This window comes from Schistocerca gregaria, chromosome 2, assembly GCF_023897955.1.
Source record: "Schistocerca gregaria isolate iqSchGreg1 chromosome 2, iqSchGreg1.2, whole genome shotgun sequence".
NCBI lineage: Eukaryota > Metazoa > Arthropoda > Insecta > Orthoptera > Acrididae > Schistocerca > Schistocerca gregaria.
This window is the reverse complement of record NC_064921.1, coordinates 911848185-911861708: the sequence shown is the minus strand read 5'-3', so window position 1 is coordinate 911861708 and position 13524 is coordinate 911848185.

Sequence of the window (13524 nt, the reverse complement as noted above, 5' to 3'; positions counted from 1 at the left end):
GGTGAGCTAAAGCAACGTTTGTTCGGTTTGAGGAAATGAAACGAAGAACTCGTTTGGTGATACCACCTCTGACAGGTTGCTTGAATTCGCGCTCGGCGACCTGATTCCCTAACTTCAGTGTCAAGTAACTTGGAAACGGTACAACGTATCGCATTCTTTTCTTAACAGTTATTTACAAGTATAATATCCCCTGCGACACACAAGCTTTTCAGACTCTTTCTGACCACACTGCACATATTCATACACATATAGGCTACATATATAGGGTGGACCCGAAATCCCCGACAAAGTTTTGGAGGTAGTTAAGCGATTTTTTTTTTTGAGTAATCAGTTCCAAGTGACCCTTGCTGTCCCGAGGGTGGCTGTAGAGAAATGTAATTATATCTGATTCGGTTCGTTGGCCGAGATTTGCTTCCGTAAAAATCTCTTCATAGCCGTGCAAAAGCCAGTAATACGAAGCCACCAAAATGGGCATCACAACACGGAATAATGCAGTAACGCTCAAACGCAAAAGTACTGCGATGTGTGGCCTGCATCGCTGTGGGGAAGCTAAGTATAGAGTCGTTGGACCCTTTTTCCTCTTCATTCAGTGAACCCATACGCATAAGTAAACCTATCCATACTGCTATCACTGTTAACATAAACTCTGCCGAAACAGATTCGAGCAGTACTGTATGCAAGCTTTAGGGCAGTGGTTCGCAACCTGGTTGTAATTACGCCTTGAAGGGTAAAATGAAAAGTAAATTATTTTTAAAAGATCGTTACTGTTATCACTATTTCGCAAGACTGTAATATTGGTTACGTAAGTTACCAATATTTAATGTTTCTTCAAATATTAGCCTTAATGTGTAATACAATGTGGTGGAGGTTATAGCTTGTGGAATGGATATATGAACGTCTTCCTCACGTAGTGCTGCGGCTACATACACACATTTTGTACTTCATGTCATGTATCTATGACTGCAAAAGTGACACACTTGTGTAACATGCTGTGTCGTCCGAACAAAACACAGCCAGGGCAAAAGCACCATAGGCGCAAAGATGAGAGCTGGTGCCTTTGCCATAGAGATTCGCCATTTGCGCGAGGTCCACCAGCGCCATGGGCGGCGCTAAGGATGAAGATAACGACTTCAACTCGGCCAACTGGCGGCCGAGTACAATCCGCCAATGACCGGACGACAAGGAACAGAAGCCTACTCGGGAGATAGAAGATTAGCTCTCGCCCACTTGGTTATAGATCATCGTCCAAGACAGGGAACGTCGCTAATGGACTCTTAGAAGTGAACAGAGAGCTGTTGTAAATTGCATTTGCCATGTACTGTGAAGTACGACTATTTGCACCTAGCCATTGAGGGCGTTTTTTGTGCTATATTAAAAGCAGTGCTTCAAATGGCTCTGAGCACTATGGGACTTAACATCTATGGTCATCAGTCCCCTAGAACTTAGAACTACTTAAACCTAACTAACCTAAGGACAGCACACAACACCCAGCCTTCACGAAGCAGTGAAAATCCCTGACCCCGCCGGGAATCGAACCCGGGAACCCGGGCGTGGGAAGCGGGAACGTTACCGCACGACCACGAGATGCGGGCAAAAAGCAGTGCTGCGGACTTCATTATTCAACTAGTCACAAAGATAAGTGAATCCTTTATGTCATTTGTATGACTTTGTTACTAATTTGTAGGAGTGTTGTAGAACCTTCGTTCTCCTCTCTTGTTACCTGACCCTGGGGCATAGCTGTGTAATAGTGGCAGGGAGAAATTTTCTTAAAGGTGTACTGTACCAGAAGGCGTTTCACGAACTCACAAACTTGGACTATCGTAACAACAGTAGCAACTCGGCCTCCACGAGGTCTTTATAAAACTGGCGACGATAGTTTACAAAATAATATATGCGTAAATATACCATGAAAGTGCCTTCTCAGAGCTGTAGGTGGTTCCCGCAATAGGCGAGAAATTGCTTCATTATTCGCTTCACAACAAAAAGTGTCTAACGAACAGCACAACACAACAGTAAGTGATAAACACTACTACGCTACTGTAGCGCTTACACATTATTATTATTTATTTTATTTAAATTGTTTAGACCGATAGAGGATCACACAAAGCGAACTACGAACTGTGGTTGATATTTTTCTCGTGCTTCCAGAATTGTTTCATCCTTTAGCTATGTTTAGCTCGAAGTTCTTCCGCCTATTTTCCCGTAGATATTTTGGGGGTTTCTTCTGGTGCAACTTCCCTGCAATAGACTTGTCTGAACATTTTTCGATCTGGTATGTCTGCGGATGTGATGCTGGCATATTTGAGATCAGTTTGAATTTGTTTGATACAGACTGTTGTCGTTTTTAGTTTCTGTGAGTACATTAGAATTTTCTTTGTTAATCTGTTGTCATCCAGTCTCATGATGTGTCCGTAGAACTTCAGTCGTCGTTTGCGGAAGTCTGTTTCATTGCTGAAGTATTTTTCTGTTGTCGTGTTTGAATGTAGCCGACATCCTTCGTCTGTGACCTTTGGACCCAGGATTTTGCGAATGATTTTCATTTAAACTTTTTTGATGTTTTCGAGATCCCGTTTGTAAATGAGGTTTAGTGTCTCGCCTTATAAGCCACTTCCTTAGTGGTTGAGTTACATGTCCTTCAGATTCTTCCTGTAAATTTGAGTCTGGCGTCTGCTTTCACCACTATTTGTTTTAGGTGGTCAATCCACTTAAGGTCGCTCTGGATAGTTATTCCTAGATATTTTACGGTAGAGTCTGTTTCTAGCTGTTTGACATCAATAATGTAGCTGTACAGTATTGGATTTCCTTTCCTATGTATGCGCAATATGTTACATTTATTTACGTTCAGTGTCAACTGCCAGAGCCTGCACCATTCATCAATTCTCTGCAATAAGACTGCAAATTGTTACAATCTTCTGGCGTTGCTAGTTTGTTACAGACAATCACATCCTCTGCGAACAGCCTTCAAGAACATTCGATGTTTTCTACTAGATGATTTATATGTATATTGTTAACAGTAATGGTTCTATCACACTTCATTGGGGTACTCTGGAAATTACCTGTCGATTTTGTTCCGTTAAGCGCGACGTTTTGAGTTCTATCTGCAAGGAAGTCTTGAATCCAGTTGCGGATCTGTTCCGATACCCGATAAGCTAGTAATTTTTTCACTTTACGGCAGTGTGGGAAGGTGTCAAATGCTTTCCTGAAGTAAAGGAACTCGGCATCAACTTGAGCGCCGTTATCTGCGGCGTTTTGAATCTCATTGAGGATCAGAGTGAGCAGAAACTTCCTGGCAGATTAAAACTGTGTGCCCGACCGAGACTCGAACTCTGGACCTTTGCCTTTCGCGGGCAAGTGCTCTACCATCTGAGCTACAGATGAACGACTCACACCCGCTCCTCACAGCTTTACTTCTGCCAGTATCTCGTCTCCTACCTTCCAAACTTTACAGAAGCTCTCCTGCGAACCTTGCAGAACTAGCACTCCTGAAAGAAAGGATATTGCGGAGACATGGTTTAGCCACAGCCTGGGAGATGTTTCCAGAATGAGATTTTCACTCTGCAGTGGAGTGTGCGCTGATATGAAACTTTATGGCAGATTAAAACAGTTTTGATCTACCAGGAAGTTTTATATCAGCGCACACTCCGCTGCAGAGTGAAAATCTCATTCTGGAAACATCCCTCAGGCTGTGGCTAAGCCATGTCTCCGCAGTATCCTTTCTTTCAGGAGTGCTAGTTCTGCAAGGTTCGCAGGAGAGCTTCTATAAAGTTTGGAAAGTAGGAGACGAGATAGTGGCAGAAGTAAAACTGTGTTCAGTTTGGCTTTAGCTGTCGCAGCGGTCGCACGCTCCTCAAGTTTGCTCCGTGAACGTTCAGTGTTTACACCAGTGTTTTCGTGTTTCGTGATCGTTTATTGACGTTTTTCACGTAAATCAAGCGTTATCAATTGAGCATTTGGTCTTCGTTTGTGTCGTCTTTCTACGTAGTGCCGTTGGGATTTCGGCGTTGTCCGAGATTTCTTCGCTGCAGAACACCATGGCAAACTCTGTGAGAAAAAACACCGTGATTTTAACCTTCGACAAGTACACCCGTCGAGTACAGCCCTCTGCACTTGAAATCCACGACTGGATTACCGAGGTAATTGGCCTTCATTCTGAGTCTGTTCATACCAGGCAGCTAGACGCTGATGAATACTGCATTTTTGTAAAGTTTAACGATTCCGTGAGTGTAGACCGCTTTCTGGCAAAATTTGGTTATGAAACGGAATTTATACACCGTGATGGTACTAAAAGTACTGTTAAACTCCGGAATTCCGAGTCTATAATTAGGAATGTTAGGGTTTTAAATATTCCCATAGAAATAGACAACTCGAAAATTAAAGACGTCCTTTCACAGTATGGGGTTGTCAGGCAAATAGTCAACGAAATGTGGGCTACGCATTTCAAGCTGCAGTGCTTTAACGGCATTCGCTCCGTGGAGATGGAAGTGAAGGCAAACATTCCCTCCCACACCTTTGTTGACGGGCATAAGGCGCATGTTATGTACTCAGGGCAAACCCCTACATGTCATGTATGTAACGAGTCTGGTCACCTCCGTCAGGACTGCCCTCGCCGTGTTTTTGTGCTAACAACTAACCTTACGCATCGTCGGATATTAACACTCAACGATTTGTTGCCAGCCGGTAATACAACAGAGCCGGCGGCTGTCGTGGATCCTGTTAGTACCTCTGAAAATGTTGCACTTAATGTTAATGACTTTCCGTCTTTAAAACTTGCATTAGCTGCTGAAATTCCGTGCCGTGACAGCGAGATTCCCACTAAAAAGCGTCCTCTAGAGGACACTGAAAAAAATGTTGATGAGGACTCTTTCTGTGAAACTCCCGTTGCCAGGAGGCCAAAGCCCAGTCTTGAAGATCTGTTGGAAGTGGAAAAAGGAGATGGAATGGAGTTCGATGTGGTCCTACTTCCGCACAAGGACTTATACCGCGTCGAACAGATGGTGACGCATCTGGTAGTGACCTTTCCCAGAAATGTGACCCTGAGCCTGAGGTCACGGCTGAAATAACCGCATCAACTGCACAGCCCATACAGTGCGAACAGTACGAGGAAGTACCAAGTAAACAACCTGCTGACTCCGAAGCGCAACGCCCCGCCGAAGGAGGAAATAAACAAGCATTACCGCCTTGCCAGCAAGACAACACAACAGACACCACGCCGGAACCAAATATTGACGACTCGCATGCCACGGCCGTTGCCCCAGACAGCCACCGCCGGCGGCAGCGACCGACACCGGGTCTAGCTGTCACGCGTCATCAAGCGAAAGCCACACCAGAGAAGAAAGACATCAAGAAAAAGAATATTAAATATGAAGTCATCAGGGCCAATACTGACGAGGAGAAAGAGAAGGGCCACAGTGACTTATAGCAATGCATTGTCAGGATTTCAGGATACTTTTTTTTCTTCTCAAGCTCTTTGTTTAAAAGCAGTGCAAATTTTTCTAGGAAGTTAGTACATGCACGAAGTAATGGCCGCTATCGACAGGGGATCTCAAGTTGATTCCGTATTTCTAGATTTCCGGAAAGCTTTTGACACCGTTCCTCACAAGCGACTTCTAATCAAGCTGCGGAGCTATGGGGTATCGTCTCAGTTGTGCGACTGGATTCGTGATTTCCTGTCAGGAAGGTCGCAGTTCGTAGTAATAGACGGCAAATCATCGAGTAAAACTGAAGTGATATCAGGTGTTCCCCAGGGAAGCGTCCTGGGACCTCTACTGTTCCTGATCCATATAAATGACCTGGGTGACAATCTGAGCAGTTCTCTTAGACTGTTCGCAGATGATGCTGTAATTTACCGTCTAGTAAGGTCATCCGAAGACCAGTATCAGCTGCAAAGCGATTTAGAAAAGATTGCTGTATGGTGTGTCAGGTGGCAGTTGACGCTAAATAACGAAAAGTGTGAGATGATCCACATGAGTTCCAAAAGAAATCCGTTGGAATTCGATTACTCGATAAATAGTGCAATTCTCAAGGCTGTCAATTCAACTAAGTACCTGGGTGTTAAAATTACGAACAACTTCAGTTGGAAGGACCACATAGATAATATTGTCGGGAAGGCGAGCCAAAGGTTGCGTTTCATTGGCAGGACACTTAGCAGATGCAACAAGTCCACTAAAGAGACAGCTTACACTACACTCGTTCGTCCTCTGTTAGAATATTGCTGCGCGGTGTGGGATCCTTACCAGGTGGGATTGACGGAGGACATCGAAAGGGTGCAAAAAAGGGCAGCTCGTTTTGTATTATCGCGTTATAGGGGAGAGAGTGTGGCAGATATGGTAAGCGAGTTGGGATGGAAGTCATTACAGCATAGACGTTTTTCGTCGCGGCGAGACCTTCTTACGAAATTTCAGTCACCAACTTTCTCTTCCGAATGCGAAAATATTTTGTTGAGCCCAACCTACATAGGTAGGAATGATCATCAAAATAAAATAAGAGAAATCAGAGCTCGAACAGAAAGGTTTAGGTGTTCGTTTTTCCCGCTCGCTGTTCGGGAGTGGAATAGTAGAGAGATAGTATGATTGTGGTTCGATGAACCCTCTGCCAAGCACTTAAATGTGAATTGCAGAGTAGTCATGTAGATGTCATGTAGATGTAATGGGCACACAGCTTGTACAGATCGTGCCTTGTAGGGAAGCACGTTGCTGCTATAATCATACCGATCCTCATACCAAGTAGCTTCTTCTGGTATGTCTGTGATGCAAGCTTATACAATTCCTACTATTAACATTAATAAAATACAGTCACCCTTGAAATTGGCAGCACTAAAAGAATTCTTGTACCAGTCCGGGACAGATATCGCGTTGCTACAGGAAGTTGCGATAACGGAATTTCGGATCCCAGGCTTTTTTGAAATTGTTAATGATTGTACGGAAGCCAATATCGGTACAGCCATTCTTATAAGGGAAGGCATTCCGCCGACTGAAATCGAAAGACTAGAATCAGGAAGAGCCATAGGCATAAAAATTTTCGATGTGACAGTGCTTAACCTTTACGCCCCATCAGGAAATTCCCACAAATTGGATCGTGCGAAGTTTTTTCAAGATGAACTGATTTATTTATTGAGGAAAAATCCGTGTTCTCTTATACTAGGTGGAGATTTTAACTGTGTTTTAAACCAGAAAGATCAGCAACCCAACTTCAACTACTCGCCACAGTTAAAAAAAGTTAGTAAGTGATCTACACCTTAAGGATGTGTGGGACCTTCAGCACCCGACGTCAGTCGGGTTCACGTATATAACCAGCCACTCCTGCAGCAGACTAGATAGAATTTACGTGTCACCAAATTTGCAAAATTAAACGTTGAAACTATTCCCGTGTATTTTAGCGATCACAGTACACTTTTAACTTGCTTTAATTTAAGTGTACAGCTAACCCGTCGATTCAGAGGCGAATGGAATTTAAATACCTCTGTTTTAACTGACGAAGAACAGGAAATAAGAGTAGCGTGGACTATGAGCCTCCGCACAGTAGACAAGCACCCAACAGTCATTGACTGGTGGACTAGGAGGGCTAAACCAAGGCTGCGGGAAGTTGTCATGCAGTGTAGTGCAGCGAGGCACAGGGAGTTGAGGAATACAATGGAGTTTTATTATAAAGTTTTAAGAGACTTATATCAACAGGCCAATGACGACGTAATTCGTCTGAATGGCATAAAAAAAGCCAAGTTATTAAGCATTAAACGGCAACAGATGGAGGGACTCAAAATTAAATCAAAGCCACATCAGTCGTAGCAGATGAAACAGCTTCTCTGTATCACTTGGTGAAACCGGACGTCTAACTTTAATTGATGAAGTCCAGACGCATACTGGTACGAGGCTCACATGTCAGAAACAAATACTGGACGAAGTCCACAGGTACTGTGAAACCTTATATGCCCCTACCACAGTGGAAGATGCAGCTCTCGAGGACTTTCTCACTATTTTAGGTCCACAGTTGTCGGGAACAGACAACGCTGCCATCCTGTCACCTATTACTAAAGATGAAGTGCATGAGGCAGTGCGCAACTCACCTCTCAAAAGATCTCCGGGACTTGATGGCCTCCCTGTGGAGTTTTATGGCCGCTACTGGTCTATAATTGGGGACAAGATCACTTCCGTGGAAAATGAGGTCCTGAACGGAAAACCGGTCCCCGCAGATTTTAAGGAAAGTAAAATAGTACTGATTCCTAAGAGTAAAGGCAAAACCAACTTAAACAATTTTCGGCCTCTTTCGTTACTAAATTCTGATTACAAAATAATTTCGCGTATTATCAACAAAAGACACTCTGCCTTTTCCAACAAAATATTGAGTCATCATCAGTCTTGTTCTCCGACCAGAACGATATTCGAAAGTCTATCTGCATACAGAGCCGTCATTGCAATTACCTCAGTGACAAGTATAAAATGTGCTCTAATCTTTATAGATTTCAACAAAGCTTTTGACCGCGTTAGTCATAGATACCTCTTTGTGACGCTGTCAAGAATGGCTTTCCAACCCCAGATTGTGAACATGCTAAGGAATGTTTGCAACAGGTATAAATGCGAAAATAGCAATCAATGGCCAAACACCTAAACCCATACAGATAAGGCGAGGGGTTGCACAGGGCAGTCCCTTATCTATGTTTTTATTTTCCGTATCTTTAGAGCCCTTCCTCCGCACTGTCCACGCAAGATTAACAGGCATAACATTGAGTGGTGAGAAAACTGTCATACGAGCTTATGCTGATGACGTGGGCGTTGTAATAAGGAATAAGGAGGAGACAGTTACATTGGAAAGAGAAATCCAAAGGTATTGTCTAGCGTCGGGAGCGACAGCAAATGAAAACAAAAGTCAAATATTGAACCTACGGGGCCTAGATCACCTTCGACTGACATGGGCAAAACAAGACAACAAACATAAAACTTTGGGAATAACCTTAATGGCATGTCCGATGAGGACGGCTGCTTTTAACTGGACGGAAACTAGGAGGAAAGTTCATGGTGCTGTAATAGAGAACATCCATCGAACTGTGGACCTAGTGCAAAAAGTCAGATTCATCAACTCCTGGTTACCAATTATTTATGGCGAGGAGACATATTCAGGGTTGGTGCGACTACAGTTATACTGGATGTCAGAAACGGGGGCCTCGGTTTGGTGGATATTCGCAATAAAGCGTCTGCTCTGTTCCTCAAACGGACTTTCCATATACTCAGAGAACTTCCACAATGTATAAACGCAAAGCTCTTTGAGCCAGTGACACACCATAGCCTGCAAGCACCGATTGGTGTGCGAAGGATTAATGCCCGTCTGCAGTATGTGAGGAACTTTTTCCTCGAAGCAAGTTATCTTAGTGAGGGAATCAGAAGCAACACACGTATCAATGCGCGATATCGTACTTGAAAGGAAGTTAAATGAGGGTAGAAACAAAATTGAAACGAAATTCCCAAATTGTGACTGGAAAGCTGTATGGCGGAACATCAACTATGCCGGGCTATCTACAGACGCTATTTCCGCATGGTAAAAAACAGTTAATAATGTCATCAGCACCAACGAGAGACTATATGGGATCGGTTCAAACCAGACAGACCTTTGTGGAAAATGCAATCTGGTGGATACACTCAGCCACAGATTCACCTGTGGTGGCAATGTCCATAACTGGAATTGGATCAGGCAACAAACCGCCTTTCTCACCAGATCCTCTACGGGATATATAACGCCATCGCTCCTCCTGAGGACATGACATACTTTCCGAAATTAAAAACCAACGCCATTAGCTGGTTACTGGGAAAATATGTTAGTTATGTCATCCACATGAATTCCGCGTTTACATGAAGTGTGAATATGCAAAAATTAGCACGTATCGCAACCACAAGAAGCACTGCGGCAACATGCTGAAGATCATTTTTCAAAGAATGAGTGTTGGTTAAGTATGTGGAACCACTACAACACCTTGAACGAGATCGAACAGAAGAAAATTAAAAGTCACTTGGTTTCTATTTATTATTTACTATTTATTACCTTGCTTCCGGAACTCTTTTTTTTCCAAAACATTTTGTTCAAAATTACTCGTGTTCGACTTCCAAAGTATTTGTGTGATTCGAGAAGAATTGTTAAGTTTTTTTTTATCAGTGTTCAATTTCTACTCAGAGGAGAGGTTTCTTTGTCTTTCTTACATCGGAGAATGGGAATATTGTGTTAAGATTTCTGCACACTTAGTGCTATGACCCAACAGGGAACATGAAAGAGGGGAGGGAGGGGTTTGGGCCTCGACGAACTGGCAGTGCCGTGAAGAGACCCCACTGCTGGTGCGGCGTGTACCACGCCCTGACCATCCTAAAAATAAAAAAAAATAAAAAAATAAAAAATAAATAAAAATAAAACAAAATAAAAGTGGTTAATAAAAAATTGGATTGCTGAAAAAAAGGATGGATAAGAAAGTGGATAAAGAGAAAAACAAAAAAAGATCGAAAAAAGTGGCAAAAAAGTGAAAAAAAAAAAACAAAAAATAGTAGGAAAAAAGTAAAAAAATAAAAAAGTGGTTAAGGCGTCTGAAAAAAAAGATGGTAGAGCACTTGCCCGCGAAAGGCAAAGGTGCCGAGTTCGAGTCTCGGTCGGGCACATAGTTTTAATCTGCCAGGAAGTTTCATATCAGCGCACACTCTGCTGCGCAGTGAAAATCTCATTCCGGAGAGTGAGCAGAGTTTCGCAGAATCTTTGTTTGAGGAATTCATGTTTATTTTCACAGAAGAGATTTTCATTTTCCAAAAACGTCATAATTCTTGAGCTTAAAACGTGTTCCACAATTCTACAACAGATTGACGACAACGATATAGAACTGTAATTGTACGCATCTGTCCTACGGCCCTTCTTAAAAACGGGAATAACGTGCCCTTTCTTCCAGTCGTTAGGTACTCTTCGTTGCTTGGGCAATCTACGATAAATTACTGTTAGAAGGGGAGTAAAGTTTTTCGCATAATCTTTGTAGAATCTTATAGGTACCTCATCTGGCCTTATGACACTGAAGACCCAAGGAAACTGGTACACCTGCCTAATATTGTGTGGGCCCTCGCGAGCACGCAGAAGTGCCGCAACACGACGTGACATAGACTCGACGAATGTCTGAAGTAGTGCTGGAGGCAACTTACACCATTAATCCTGCAAGGCTGTCCATAAATCCGTAATAGTACGATGGGGTAGAGATCTCTTCTGAACAGCACGTTGCAACGCCCCCTTATATGATCATTAACGTTCATTCTGGGGAGTTTAGTGGTCAGCGGAAGTGTTTAAACTCAGAAGAGTGCTGCTGGAGCCATTCTATAGCAATTCTGATCGTGTTGGGTGCACAATGGACATGAATGGATGAAGGTGATCAGACAGGATGCTTACGTAGACATCCCAGGGGTTCCATATCACCTCTACTGCACGCGCCACTCCATTATAGAGCCTCCACTGGCTTGAACAGTACCATGCTGACATGTAGGGTCCATGGATTCATGAGGTTATCTCCACACCCGTACACGTCAATCCGCTCGATACAATTTGAAACGAGACTCGTCCGACCAGGCAACACGTTTCCAGTCATCAACAGTCCAATGTCGGTGTTGATGGGCCCAGGCGAGGCATAAAGCTTTGCGTCATGCAGTCATCAAGGGTACGCGAGTGGGCTTCGGCTCAGAAAGCACATATCGATGATGTTTCGTTGAATAGTTCGAACGCTGACACTCGTTGATGGCCCAGCATTGAAATCTGCAGCAATTTGCGGAAGGGTTGAACTTTTGTCATGTTGAACGATTCTCTTCAGTCGTCGTTGGTTTCGTTATTGCAGGACCTTTTTGCGGCCGTAGTGATGTCGAAGATTTGATGTTTTACCGGATTCCTGATAATCACGGTACACTCGTTAAACGGTCATACGGAAAAATTCCCACTTCATCGCTACCTCGAAGATGCTGTGTTCCATCGCTCGTGTGCCGACTAGAACACCACGTTCAAACATATTTAATTCTTGATAAGCTGCCATTGTAGCAGTCGTAACCGATCTAACAACTACGCCAGAAACTGGTCGTTGCCAACCGCAGCGTCGTATTATGCATATTTACATATCTCTGTATTTGAATATGCATGCCTATACAAGTTTCATTGGCCCTTCAGTGTACATCATTCTTGCTCCGTTAGTCATGGGTTATTTGCTGCCTAGGTAGCAGAATTGCCTTTCTCTACTTCGTGATCACCAACTTTGAAGTTGAGTTTCAAGCTGTTCTCAATTCGGTAACTTCTCACTGCTTTCGTCTTTCTTCGACTTACTCTCAGTCCGTATTCTGTACTCATTAGACTCTTCATTATATTCAATAGATCATGTAATTATTCTTCACTTTCACTGATGAATTTTAATTCCACTATTGAATCTTTCTTTTATTCTCGAAAATGCTTGTTTGAAGTGTAGATTGGACAGTTCGGGCGCAAGACTACACCCCTGTCTTACACCCATCTTAATCCGAGCATTTTGTTTTTGCTCTTCCAGTCTTATTTTTCCCTCTTCATTCATGTATATCACCCGTCTTTCCTATAGCTTATCCCTATTTTTCTCAGAATTTCGAACGTTTAGCACCATTTTACACTGTCGAACGCTTTTTTCCGTTCGGCAAATCTTATGAACGTGTGTCGATTATTATTTGGGTCTTCCTTCCGTTATCAAGCGCAACGTAAGAATTGCCTGTCTAGTGACCTTAACTTTCCTAAAACCAAAATGAGCGTCATCTAACAGCTCTTCAATTTTCTTTTCCATTCTTCTGTGTATTATTCTTGTCAGAAACTTGGATGCATGAGCTGTTAAGCTGATCGTGCGATAATTCTCGCACCTGTCGGCTCTTGCAAAGAAGATCCCATATTGCGACTCTTACATATTTATGCTCTTCACGGATATGCTGCCGGATATAATCGTCTTCACTACACGATATTTCGGCGATCCATCTGGCAGCCACCTTCACATGAAGATCACCCATATTAATAAACACTACTGAAAAGTCGATCGAACAAACGCCTTATAAGCTACGTCGTTAGTGGATGAATTACATTTTCTTAAGATTCTTCCTATGAATCTGACTGGCGTCTGCTTTTCCTACTGTTGTTCTATGTAGTCATTCCACTTAAGGTCTCTCTGGATTGTTACTCCCATATATTTTACTATTTCCCGCAATTCGTCATCATTAGTGTTGTTGCACGCTAGTGGATTTCTTTTCCTATGTATGTGCGATGTGTTACATTTATTTACCCTCAGGGTATGCTGCCAGAGACCATCACCATTCCTCAATCTTCTATAGGTCATTTTTAAAATCGGTACTGTCTTTTGGCGTTGCAACTTTCTTGTAGACAACCATATCATCTGCCAACGGTCTTAAACAGCTTCCGACACTTTATACTAGATAGTTTTTATACATTATAAACAGTAACGTTCCTATCGCACTTCCTTTGGGTTCACCTTTACATCTGTAGATTTTATTCCGTTAAGAGCTACATGTT